This window comes from Triticum dicoccoides, chromosome 5A (genome assembly GCF_002162155.2).
Source record: "Triticum dicoccoides isolate Atlit2015 ecotype Zavitan chromosome 5A, WEW_v2.0, whole genome shotgun sequence".
In the NCBI taxonomy this organism is placed as follows: Eukaryota; Viridiplantae; Streptophyta; class Magnoliopsida; order Poales; family Poaceae; genus Triticum; species Triticum dicoccoides.
In genome coordinates, this window is record NC_041388.1 from 633,792,532 (window position 1) to 633,806,904 (window position 14,373).

Here is a 14,373-nt window from a genome sequence, read left to right on the forward strand (position 1 = left end):
ACCTTGTGGCTTCCTGGTTGATACCCTAGCGTGGACTCCAAGCTTCCTGGATCACATTTATTCCACAAATCACGTTCCCGAAGGTTTCATTCCGTTTGGATTTCGTTCGATATCCTTTTTCTGCGAAACCCTCAAATAGGCAAAAAAACAGCAATTTGGGCTGGGCCTCCGGTTACTAGGTTAGTCCCAAAAATAATATAAAAGTGTATAATAAAGCCCAATAATCATTCTAAACAGTATATATTATAGCAGGAAGCAATCAAAAATTATAGATACGTTGGAGACGTATCAAGCATCCCCAAGCTTAATTCCTGCTCGTCCTTGAGTAGGTAAATGATAAAAATAGAATTTTTGATGTAGAATGCTACTTGGCATAATTTTTAATGTAACCCTCTTAATTGTGGTATGAATATTCAGATTCAAAAGATTGAAGATAAAAGTTTAATATTGACATAAAAGTAATAACACTTCAAGCATACTAACTAAGAAATCATGTCTTATCAAAATAACATGGCCAAAGAAAGTTCATCCCTACAAAATCATATAGTTTAGTCATGCTCCATTTTCGTCACACAAAATGCTATCCTCATGCACAACCCCGATGACAAGCCAAGCAATTGTTTCACACTTTAGTAATCTCAAACTTTTTCAACCTTCATGCAATACATGAGCGTGAGCCATGGATATAGCACTATGGTGGAATAGAATAATGATGGGGGTTATGTGAAGAAGACAAAAAAGGAGAAAGTCTCACACCAACGAGGCTAATCAACGAGCTATGGAGATGCCCATCAATTGATGTTAATGCGAGGAGTAGGGATTGCCATGCAACGGATGCACTAGAGCTATAAATGTATGAAAGCTCAACAAAAGAAACTAGTGGGTGTCCATCCAACTTGCTTGCTCCCGAAGACCTAGGGCATTTGAGGAAGCCCATCGTTGGAATATACAAGCCAAGTTCTGTAATGAAAAATTCCCACTAGTATATGAAAGTGGCAAAACATAAGACTTTCTACTATGACGACCATCGTGCTACTTTGAAGCACAAGTGTGGAAAAAGGATAGTAGCATTGTCCATTCTTATTTATTTATATTTTATGGGCCTTTTTTTATTTGGCCTTTATTTTTGGGGGGGGGCCTTTTTTATTTGTCCTTTCTTTTTTTATATATTTTTTATTCGGGACAATGCTCTATTAAAGATGATCATCACACTTCTGTCTATTTACAACTCAATGATTACAACTCGATACTAGAACAAGATATGACTCTATATGAATGCCTCCGGCGGTGTACCAGGATGCAATGAATCAAGAGTGACATGTATGAAAGAATTATGCATGGTGGCTTTGCCACAAATACGATGTCAACTACATGATCTTGCAAAGCAATATGACAATGATGAACGTGTCATGACAAACGGAACAATGGAAAGTTGCATGGCAATATATCTCAGAATGGCTATGGAAATGCCATGATAGGTAGGTATGGTGGCTGTTTTAAGGAAGATATAAGGAGGTTTATGTGTGACAGAGCGTATCATATCACGGGGTTTGGATGCACCGGCGAAGTTTGCACCAACTCTCAATGTGAGAAAGGGCAGTTGTCACAGCCCTAGAAGTTGGTTGTAAATAGTTGCATAATCATGCATGCATCATGTGTAAATTAAAATGAATTTGAAATGGGGGATGTCCAAACCCTAGCACCAAATGGAACTACACTAGGTTCAAGTTAAAAATATTTTCAATAAACCCAAAAATGCCTTCATCAATGTTTGATAATTTTGGCAAGGGTTTTGATCCAAACCAAAAATATTGAACATTTTTAGGGAATTATTTGGGGCTTTGAATTAAATCACTAATGTATTTGAGTTGGGGAAAATAAATCCTATAAATATTTTTATTGCTCCAATAATTCTGATACTTTTGTGGAGCTCTTGGATAAACCAATTTGCATCCAAATTTGTGTCCAGAAGCTGCAAAAATAATTTGGTTAGCAAACGAAATTCAAAACAGAAGCAGAAAATAGAAAATAGAACAAAATTAGAAAAGACAGAAGAGAGAGCAGGCTTACCCGGCTTACCTGTAGCAGCCCACCTGGCGCCCGAGATGGTGGCCCAGCCCACTGGCCGAAGCAGTCGTCTTCAACCTCTGCCAATAGGCAGAGGCGTGTCGACGCGCGCGTGCCCGAGGCCTCCACCTCCTGCTTCCTCCTCCCCGCCCTCGTTCGAGCGCCTGGAGAGCCACGACACCCCCTGAACCTCTCTCACTCTCCCCCGTGCTTCCCCCCTCCTCTGGTCCCTCTCCACCTCGCACCCGAGCGCAGCGCAGCGCGCCACCGAGCACCACTACGGCCACCGGGCACGCCTCGCCTCGCCGTCCGGTTCCCTAGCTCCGCCCCGACGCCGTGGAGCCCCACGACAAAGCACGCGACCGTAGGAGGCCTGCATCATCGTCACCACCGTCATCTTCAACCCCCAACCTTCGAGATCGCCGGCAATGCCCCGACGTCGTCCGACCTCCCCCAAGCACGTTGAGATGCGTTCTGCAACCGTTGTGAGCTCACGGACCTACTCCCCTCCTCTCCTACTCGCGTTCATGCTCTAGCTCCGTTCCCCATCTCCGCCGAAGCTCGTCGTCGCCATTGCCAATGAGCTCCGTGCTCTTGAGCTCGGCCGCTCGCCCGAGCATCACCAGCGTGCTCGCCGCGCTCCTGGGAACCTGAAGCACCCACGGGTTCGCCCTGCCGTGCCCTGTAGCGCCATCTCCGCCGTTGCCCGAGCTCCGGCCGCCGCCCAAGTGGTCGCCGCCATAGTTCCCGACCTCCCCTCGCCCAGCCGCCTGCTCCGTTGGATGCGGTGCACGTCCAGCAGCCCATAGGGCCAAACCGCGAGCCCAATGGTCGCCGAATGGCAAAACCCGACGCCTCCGCCATGCGGAATGGTTGCCGCCGACCAGATTCTGGCGAGGCCGACGTGGCGACATCATTAGTTGCTAATGAGCCCACTAATCACCCCTCTAGAGCCACTGACGTGTGGGACCCTGAGCCTAATTAGGTTAGTCTAATTTTCTGTTAATATTAGTACTAATATGTGCGGACCCCACGTGTCAGCTTTGACTTGGTCAAGTCATTGTTGACCGGTCCCACGTGTCATCCACCCAAACCAGCCCTAAGACACTGGCGTGTGGGCCCCAGCTGTCAAGTTTGACCTCGGCTGTCGCCTTTGACTTGCTGACATCATGCTGACCCCGTGATGACGCAGTAATGCTTTTCTAGATTTTAAATAAATCTATTTGATTTATTTATTTTCAGAAAATGCCCAAAACTTCAAAAATCCATAGAAAATAATCTATAACTCCAATGGAAATAATTTATATATGAAAAATGATCAAAAAAATCCAAAGAATCTGTTTATGGCATTTGCATGCATGTTAGAGCAACTTATGTCCTCTGTTTAGGACAATTCAATTAAATGGCATTTAAGAAAGCACATATGGAGTTTGAATTTGAACCTAGTGTTCAAACCAACTCCATTTAACTTGTTGCTTGTTGCATTAGGCCAATCAACATCATATTGCCATGTCACATTCATTCATCATATTGCTGCATGGCATTGATTGTGTTTCTTCTTTGTTTGTCGGTGGTTGTTCCCTCTCGATAGACGTGTTCCGACGCGTGTTCGATGACACCGATGAAGAGCTATATTATCTTTAGAAGTGCCAGGCAAGCAAAACCCCCCTTGTTCATCCCGATACAATCTCACTCTCTCGCTCCTGCTCTCTTTTACTGCATTAGGACAACAATGCTTCAACTGTTACATGCTACGGTAGTTGAACCCCTTTCCTCTGCATGACCTGTCATTGCCACAGTAAATAGATGAAACCCACTAGCATGAGTAGGAGTTGTTTGAGCCCTGATGTGCCTACTCATTCATGTTTGTTTGTCATGCCTGCTATTTCTTAGAGTTGTGTCAGGTCTGATTCATCGGGGATGAATTGTAATGTGGTGAACATGTCCTACTGTTGAGAGCTAAGTGTGTGAACATGATTTGGTAAAGGTAGCGGTGAGAGGCCATGTAGGAGTACATGGTGGGTTGTCTCATTGCAGCCGTCCTCAGGAACTAAGTTCTGTGTTTGTGATCCATGAACAGTTACTACCACACATTGGGCTCTGGGCGCTCCAAGCTCTCTTGACTTATTAATCAACCTGATCTCTATCCAGGAGTTGCAACTAGTTACTACCACACATTGGGTTCTGTGTTTGTGATCCATGAACAGTTACTACCACACATTGGGTTCTGTGTTTGTAGGTAGTGTTAGTAGTCTACCAAGTGGTACCCGGTACAGGTGGGCTTGGGACAGACTAGACACCGTGGCATGGTGTACTAAGCGTAGATCCATCCGTCGAGGTGGGCTTGGGAACCCTGCACACATCGTTTGGGGCCATGAGCGACACCCCGGCCGGATCTCCGTGCGGATGGAACCCGAATAGGCGATAAACCTGGACTAGAGACTTGTGTGGTTAGTCAGGTCGTGGCCGACTCCCTCGCCAGGCTTCCGCTTGAAGGTTGCCGAGATACACGATGTGTACATGGTGGTAAGTGGCGAGAGCATGTGTGAAGAAGTACACCCCTGCAGGGTTAACATCATCTATTCGAATAGCCGTGTCCGCGGTAAAGGACTTCTGGGTTGCCTGTACAGTTCATAGACAAGTGAAAGTGGATACTCTAAAACTTGCAAGATAAGCGTGAGTGTTATGGATGGCGTTCTCGTAGGGAAACGGGAGCGGATCCACAGTGGTGTATTGATATGGTGAATATGTGGACTCGTGTGCGCCACCTCAAAAGAGTTACTTGCTGTCGTAGTTCAGAATAGCCACCGAGTCAAAGCTGGCTTGCTGCAGTTAAACTCCACCACCCCCTTTGTTGATACTGATGCATATGTAGCTAGTTCTGATGTAAGTCTTGCTGGGTACATTTGTACTCATGTTTGCCTATTTTATGTTTTGCAGAGAGACGTCAGTCTCTCTAGTAGTTCCGCATGGACTTTGACATTTAGCTTGTTACCTCAGCTACGATCTTGTACCCTTGGGAGGGTATTGTAGATAGTTAGGCTTCTAAGCCTTCTTGATTTGTAGTTGTCTGTACTCAGACAAGTTAAGCTTCCGCATGTGCTTGTTGTTTGTATGCTCTGTATGTTGGGGTCATGAGACCCATGTTTGTAATACTTGGCTCCTCGGAGCCTAATGAATAAATACTTGAGTCGTAGAGTTATGTTGTGATGCCTTGTTGTATTTACACATATTGAGCATATTGTGTGTATGATTGAAATGCTTGGTATGTGTGGGATCCGACAACCTAGTTGTTTATCCTTGGTAGCCTCTCTTATGGGGAAATGTAGTCTTGTGCTTCCATGAGCCATAGTAGTCCGCTACAGCCCGGTTCACCGGAGTCCTCCTAGCCCAGCACTACTGCTCCGGAACACTTGACTGGCTGGCATGTGATTCACTTCGTTCCTGTGTCTGTCCCTTCGGGGAAATGTCACGCGGTGACATCCAGAGTCCTGCCTAGCCTGCTATAGCCCGGGTTCCCGGAGTCCTGTTAGCCCAGTGCTACAGCCCGGATTCGCACGCTGCTGACCGACATGCTCGATGTTGATTCATGTATGCCTGTCCCCGTAAGTTAGTGCCACTTTGGGTTCACGACTGGTCATGTCGGCCCGGGTGCTCTGTCATATGGATGCTAGCGACACTATCATATACGTGAGCCAAAAGGCGCAAACGGTCCCGGGCCATGGTAAGACGACACCCGTGGGAATACCGTGTGTGAGGCCGCAAAGTGATATGAGGTGTTACAGGCTAGATCAGTGTGACTTAGAATCGGGGTCCTGACAGCATTGGTATCAGAGCCTGACTGCCTGTAGGATTACCAAGCCAAACTGGTCGAAGTCGTGTCTAGAAATGCTTTAGTTATGTAAGGGAATTGATTGTGGATGGGAACGTAAGGGTCTTTTTACTCCTTTATCTTATGCCCTTCTGATCCGAGTCATCCTCTTCCTTTGTACGGGGATTAAGAACTAGGCCTTCTCATCTATCTATCAGGATGACAAGTTACTATGATAGAGACTTATAGGATTGATGGATTTAAGCCCCAGTTCAGTTTATACTACTTTCGTGTGTTCATAGTTGGTCTCGGAATCTTGATATTGTGCTTCCGAGTGGTTATGCCACTATTTTGTAGGATGTCTCAAATATTTTTGAGCATTTACAGCCTTTATGGTGTCCGAGTCATCCCAGGTTTCTACATAGTCTGATGCATTTGCAATCCATTCTTTCCGTTCCCGTTGTCCCTTTGGGCCATATTAATCACACTAACCAGTGTGTTGAGGTACTCCATTGCCTCGATATATATGTTGAAGCTATTATTATGACCCTAGGTGTCTTAGAGAACCACCCAATAATCTAGCAATGTTTTGTATCCCAAGTGTGATGATTCTGGCCATTATTCTCGAAAGCATCTCGTGGTGCCATTTAGTTAGTAGGCATTCTATTTCTGGGTTCTTGAGCCCAATATTCACTCTACCTACCTCGTGTTGGTAGTGTTTGCTAGTTCCTTTAGGAATTTAGTAACATTTCTGATAGTCTTCGAGGTCTGTGGTATTTCCTTCTTCCAGTACCATAGCCATTATGGCAGAAGTTCTTTTGAACCAAAAGATCACAACCAGAGTGCTCTTGATGAGTTATCCATTCTATATTGTGACCCTGCCAATTTTACCTTTCTGCATGGGTTATCTGGAAGAAACCTGTTGAACTTGGTTCGACATATTAATCTATGCATCTACAACTCTGAAAGATATATGTCCCCTTGAGTTGGCCCTCTTCATTTGTATTCCGACCATTATCTATAAATTGATAGTCAGGAGTAATTGTGCATCCGTGGTATCGATGCTTATTATTCTTGTGGTCCGTCAAGCCATTCTAGTTCAGAATGACTAGGAGAAACAAACTCTGGTACCTTATCCATTTCTAGGATTGGGTCAAAGCAGTTGTATTCTGCAGATCAAAATGCCAATCCAGCTTTTGTTCTGTTCTACCTTGGAGTGTCACCCTTTTCATATCATGAATGACGGGAGAATTGCACAATCTCTCATGCATTCTTGACACAGTGATACTTCTTGCCATCATTGTTCATTCCTTGGTTCCTGTGTTATTGTAACCGGAATGCCGACAAGTGAATCATGATGTGTGAAATCAATACTCCTAGCAACTCTGTTGCTTGGTAGTAAATGGACAATATTCTCATTACTAGCATGTTGGTTATTGAATCATCATCCTAAGATTGATCGTGCTACCTAGTCCTTATTTCCAGTGCACTCTTTGATCAATGAGTTAGGATTGTGTCAATCCCTCGCTCTTTTGATCATATCATCTTGCCTTGAAAAGGAAGATTGATCTCAAGCTTAGGGACATATCGGTGGTTCGTGATTATCTAGATATCTTCTCGGAAGTTACCAGGTTGTCACCTGACCGATATGTTGAGTTCGTGATCAAGCTGGTTTCCTGTAAACAGGCCCTTCTCCAAGAATCTGTGTCGGGTATCCCTGAGCTAGTTGGGTAAGCTGAACAACAACTTGGAGAGTTGGGAGATAAAAGCTGCCTCACTTAGTTCATTCTCAAGGGGATATCCTTGTGTTGTGTGTGTTGAATAAAGATGATATCTTCATCAATTGATCCTCGTGATCAGTTGTTGGATCTATTGCCTTGTCAAAACTTTGACTTGAGTATGGGCTATTGTCAAGTCAAATCAGAACCAACGATGTTCGTAATGTTGTCTTACTCGTGGTTGACCTCGAGCATACACCATTACATCTTTTGGTCTGACCAATGCTATCACCGTGTTCACATGATGGTGGAAGTCCAGTGATATGGAAACTCCGATGAGTTGGTGTTGAGCTCATCAGTAACATTTTGTCTCCCCCATGATTCATGTTGAACATCAACTAGTGTTTAAAACTTTGTAAGCAATGCTTTCGTGTTCCTTTCATGAAGCTTATGCTTGGATGGAAGAAGTGACTTCCTCGAATTCATGTGCATTTGGTGCAAGCCGCCGCCGTGAGTTCAAGAAAGATTGTTTTTGTTTCATCTGGAATCATCCCAAGTTAGTCATGCATATGTGCGAAGTACTCTATGGTTTGAAAGGTTGGCCGCCTCCATCCCATATGTGTTTCCCAGCACACCAAGCCACTGATTGACTTGTTCTAGGTAAAGAAGTCTAACTTAAGTGCACAAGACACTACAAAAAAATACACTTCCGTGATGATACGTGTTTGTCATAGTAGGTCGCGTTTTTTGTCATGCATGTACATCCATGACAAATTTATGACAAAATCAAGATAGTCATACATGTGCTGTCGTAGAAGTGTTCCATGACATTACCAAAATTATCATCACGGAAGTGTCCACTTCCATGACGATAAATCACGCGTCACAGAAGTGCTTTCGTCAAGGGTGACCGACATGTGGCATCCACCGTAACGGAACGCCGTTAAGCTATCGGGTCGGGTTTTGGATCCGATAACCTGTTAACAGCCCCGACCAATGGGAAATTTCCACATGTAAAATTCTTATTGGCCGGACGAAACATGTGTCAGCTCATCAGTGGGTCAGATAGGCGCCTATGATACGTCGACACGTGGCACGGCCCAACAGAGGCCCATTCCTATGAAAAGGCCTACCCGTTTGACTTGGTCAAAAGCTGGTGGGCCGGCCCATGGAAAGCCTGTTAATGGCCTGTTGGAATATAGCCCATTTACAGCCCGCTAACACAAGGCCCGTTACGCCATATCCAAATTAGGCCCAGTGGCGTCATCTGGGCCATCCAATATGATTCCAGCCTGTTTTCACTTTTGGCCCATGTATGGCCCATGAGGTCTTTCGGCCCATATGAGGCCCTATGTAACTCTTGGCCTACTAACGGCCCGTGGTGAAACTGGCCCGTAATGAACAGTGTATCACTTTATACCCATTAACGGCCCGTTATTCCATTGGGCCGTTTCCAGCCCATGTTACCTTTCGGCCTTCTCAGAGCCCATTTATTCTTGGGCTCATTTTCAGCATTCGTTTACTTACGGCCCGTTACTGTCATTTTCTGCTTGTGGGCCAAATTCAGCCCGTGGTTACAGTCGGCCCGTTTGTGGTCCGTTAATACGTTGGGCCGATTTCATAGCGTCATCAAATACGGCCTATTAACGATGGCCCGTTATGGTCGGCCCACGAACGGACGATTCCAACTCTACCCCGTTTACGGCCATAATGTGGTCTATTTGGCCCATGTTTGGCCAATCGATTATACGGCCCGTATAAGGCCCATTGATGATACGGCCCGCAGAAGGCCCAATGTTTCTACGGCCCGTAGAAGGCCCACTGTTTCTACGGCCAGTAGGAGGCCCAGTGTCACTACAGTAAATATTAGCCCATGGTTATTGTGGCCTAGTTTTAAAAAAATAGGTTATTGCAGCCACTAGCTAACCGCGGAAAAAGAACTGCAATGACTACAAGCAAAAAAATAAACAAGACAACAAGGAAATAAATAAGCAAGCAACTAACGCTAGGCTATCACGGCTATTAAACATATTACATCCACTGGGCATCAAAGTTCGCCACCAGTGCAAATATAGGGAACAAAGCAGCATATCATATACACTGGTTGTCAAAGTTGGCGACCAGCGCTAATAAACGCCGCAGCAAAACAAATCCAGAACTGAAACCACTTCAGAAGATCTCAAGAAACAATATCCTGGGTACCCATAATGCTGGCAAGATTCTTAGCAAGCTTATTAACTTTCTCTTGTTTGGCGCTTAAATCCTCCAGCGCTTGCTGTTGCACTAGAAAATATGCATCTGAAATCTGCAGGGACTTCCTCAGTCCTTCAGCTTCCTGTCGCAGCACATCTGATCGATGTCTTTCAACTTGAAGTTGAGACTCAAGAAGACGAACTGATTCAGGCAGCGAGTTCGAAGAGCTTGCGCCAGCAGTAGTGGCCAGTAACTCGAACACTACATCAAGACAGGACTTTTGGGTTCCCTCACTGTCGTCAAGATAGTTTTTATCAGCTTTCTTGGAGACCAACAGGGATGTCTCACTATCTTGAACCTTATCTGTATTACTTCCTTTACCATTGGATAACGCGGTACTGTTCTCCAATATTTTGTCCGCATTCTAAAAGAGAAACAAGCAGACACATCACATGTTTACCATGTTGTATATAAAACTCATTTTGGTAAATGAGTTCAGTAGTAAAGTGGACAGGATAACAACATGAAACAAACATATATCTATGTACCATGGTCACTTTATGGTCTATATCATTCTAGTTTTTGTTGCCAAATCAAGATAGAGACACAATTCAAATAATATTTGTTCAAGACAAAGCAGAATAGACAGAATATAAGCGTGGGTAACTATAGAGCAATAACAACACTTGTAATGTGCATGACATGAGAACATAACTGTTTATTCAATTGAAACTGAAATCAACATAGAGCAGGTTACAACAGCAGACCAGTTAAAGAAACATGTTTAAAACATACCTGTTGCGCCATTGGAGTTTCAATTCCATCCTTCAAATTTGAAAATAGTTGGTATGAGTAAATACAGTCATGCAAGAGCAAAGGAGTATGAACCATAGCTACAGAACCTGACCTGAGAACAAATCTTCTTCTCCTTTAAGCGTTGAGTCGGGATTTGGAGTGGTGGTCCTCGTAGTTTGGGCACTGCAGTTCCCTTACTAACTGCTCATTTTTGGGTGCTCTGTGGTAGAGACAGTGCTGTGTCAACTGGAACTAGGTTACTATCTGCCGGGGTTGGGGTTAGAAGGGGTGTAGCTGGTTCTCTGTCCAACTGGGTAGGGGTACAATCTGCGAGAGTCTGGGTTATGTGTGGTGGATCAGGTCCTTGGGCAAGTACAACCGTGGTTCTATCTGCATCAGCTGGTAGCACTATCTTTTCTGAAGACCGTGTTGTTACTCCCTTAGATACTGCCATCACGCTCTCCAATTCAAATGGCTGATAAACAAGAAAAGTAATTGAAAGTATAGACATTGTATGATAGACAGGTGCAATGGATAGTGGGGAATAAAAGAGGGCATGAAATAATTCATATTTATGTTGTCTAACCAAACAGGATAGCATGACACAATTTCACATATATGATGGCTAACTAAACAGGATAGCATGACACAATTTCACATTATGATGGCTAACTAAAAAAGATGGAAAGACATAGTTCAAAATATGAGACTATGTAAACAGGATGACATGACATAACTATATAATGTGTTTATTAAATAGGTTGGCATGCCATAATTCACATACATTCACAGATACAATGCCATAATTCAAAATATGATGACTGTAAACACTAAACAGGATGAGATGATATAACTATATGATGTCTTTATTAAATGGGTTGCCATGGCATAATTCAGATAGATAATGTGTATGTACTATGTAAACATGATGGCATGATATAATTCAAATATATGATTTATATAGTAAGCAAGTAAGCAGATGGCAATCCATATATGATGTAAAAACTAAGCAATGCAAGACAACATGCATGACATGGGTAATATAACCCTGCCAAGTTTGAGCATAGACCTCAGGGGGAAAATAGGACTGGTCATCAGTCTCTGAATCCTCCTCTGAGGAGCTCTCTGTAACCAGCAAGATGTCTGCTTCAGCAGGTAGCATTGTCTTCTCTGAATACCTTGTTTTCACTCCAGATACTTCCATCACCGCTTCAAATGGCTGATGCACAGGAAGAGTAGTTGAATATACAAACGTTGTCGACAAATGGAACATGTAATACAAAAAAATGATAGCATGATATAATTCACATACATGATGATTGGCTAAACAACATGGCATCACATATATAATGCCTTTGCAACAAGATAGCATTGTATAATTCACATATATAATGTCTTGCAACAAGATGGCAATGCATAATTCACATATATGTTAATTAGACACTGAACAGGTGGCATTCACACAAAGCATGTCTAAACTAATCAAATGACATAGCAATGCGAGACACCATACGCACGATATGAGCAACATTACCCTGCCAAGTTAGAGCATACAGCTCGGGGGGGGAATAGGACTAGTCATCTGTCTCTGAATCCTCCTCTAAGGAGCTATCCATAACCAGCGAGATATGCGCTTCGTTAGATAGCATAGTCTGCTCTGAAGACCTTGTTTTCACTCTAGAATTTGCCATCACCGTGTCAAATGGCTGATGCACATGAAGAGCAGTTGAATGTAATAACATTTTTAACAAATGTAATATGTAACCAAAAAAAGGATGGCCTGATATAATTTACATATAAGATGACTGGCTAAGCAGGATGGCATTGCAAAATTCACATATATGATGCCTGGCTAAACAAGATGGCGTTGCATAATTCACATAAACGATGAATAAACTAAATAGATGGCATTCGCACAAAGGATGTCTAAACTAAGCAGATGACATATTTGATGTATAAAGTAAGCAATGCAAGACACCATATGTATGATATAACCAACATCAGCATGCCAAGTTAGAGCGAAGACCTCAGGGGGTAAATAGGAGTTGTCTTCTCCTTCTGAATCCCCCTCAGAACAGATATCTTCCTCTCGATTACAATCCGAAATGCGTGGAGGGGGGGCTGCCTTTGCGCCTACCATGGAGCAACGTCTGCATGAAATTTTATTGCCACGCAAGGCTCATCTTTTTTGCTCTACATGTTCAGTTCCATTGTTTACAGTAACTGTCATGCATAGGAATAAAACATAGTGAGATTATGTAAGGAGTGCATGCAGAAATCCAGAGTGATGGTAGCAACCTGTGGATAGACTCAAAACCAATAATAGCAGGCAGATAATGGCTTTAGTTAAAAAATACAGATAATGGCTTCTTTACTATTTGTTTCCCACCCAACATGAAACTCATAGTAGACGGAGATTAACCAGATAGTAGATAGATACTATTGATATCGGCCCCTCTATGTACCCCACAACCATTTAAAAACTCAAGTTTGACCATTAGTTTGGAGCTGACTCAGAGTCTAATCGGTGAACAAGACGATAAAGTTGCATGTAATATTAAGCGATGCATAACGTAAGCAGACACGAAAGAGTGAGACCTCTCTTGCGGACCCGTGTAGTCCTCGAGGTCATCTGCTCGGTTGATGATGGTAGTGCAGTTTTCATGGCTGCTAGCGGCAGGGAAGAAGATCTGAGGCGGCGAAAGGCAATCTGGAGGCTGGATCCCTACTGTGCCGGACCCTTCTATCATTGTAGCAGCTGAGCTGGGGTGGACGACGGCGCAGCAGGAGCGGGACAAACCACGCAAGGTTTTCTTTGACAACTATCTGTAAGAGAAGCAATTCTGTAAGGGCTCGTTTGAATTGGAAGATTCCAACAATGCAGGGATAGGAAATAGACAGGAATAGGATAGGAATGCACGTGCAAAACAGAGAATTTAAAAACACAGGATTTCTGCCAATCTGGGTGTTTGATTCACAACAATTGAAAGATCACAGGATGCAAAGAAGCATGGTGACATTAAGTCAAACCACAAGAAAATGTACAGTTATAATGCTATTATGCTACTATCTCTTAGTCTTGTGCTTCATGAATAGGAATTTGAAAAGGAGGACAAGTGAAAATTAAAATTCCTACGTTTTTTTTCTTTCAAGGAGACACTAAAGGAACAAATCCGTGTGCTCAGTGGAAAATATATATAACATGTAGAGTAAAAAAGAGATGCAACAAGTGTAGAACCTCTTTGGCGAAGCCATGTTGATCTCATCGTTATTGGGTTGGCCGGTGAGGATGCTCCGGCTGACTTGGTTGTCGGAGGAGGGGAAGAAGATCTTAGGCGTCTGGAGATGGAGCCCGAGGTACTGCTCCACTGTGATGGAGGGTTTCATCGTTGGAGCAGCTCCGGTGAGTTGTACGACGCCGAGGCTGAAGCAGGACAAGAGAGACAATGAACAACGTTAACCTGAGTGGAATTCTAATAGCATCTCCAATATATGACGTAAAATACATAACCACAAAGTGCTAGATGTTAAATACATCAGCCGCTCATCTCTGAACTTAACTGTCGAAACTGAATTTAACTGTCGAAACTGAACTTAACTGTCGAAACTGAACTTAACTGTCGAAACTGAATTTTGCTGTCGAAACTGAATTTTGCTGTCGAAACTGAATTTTCCTATCGAAACTGAACGCACTAGCAAGGTGAGGCTACACATCAGACGACTGACTTTTTCATCTCTGGTCAGTCGATTTTGCAGCCGTTGGATATGAAATCAAGGGCCTGCGGTTCA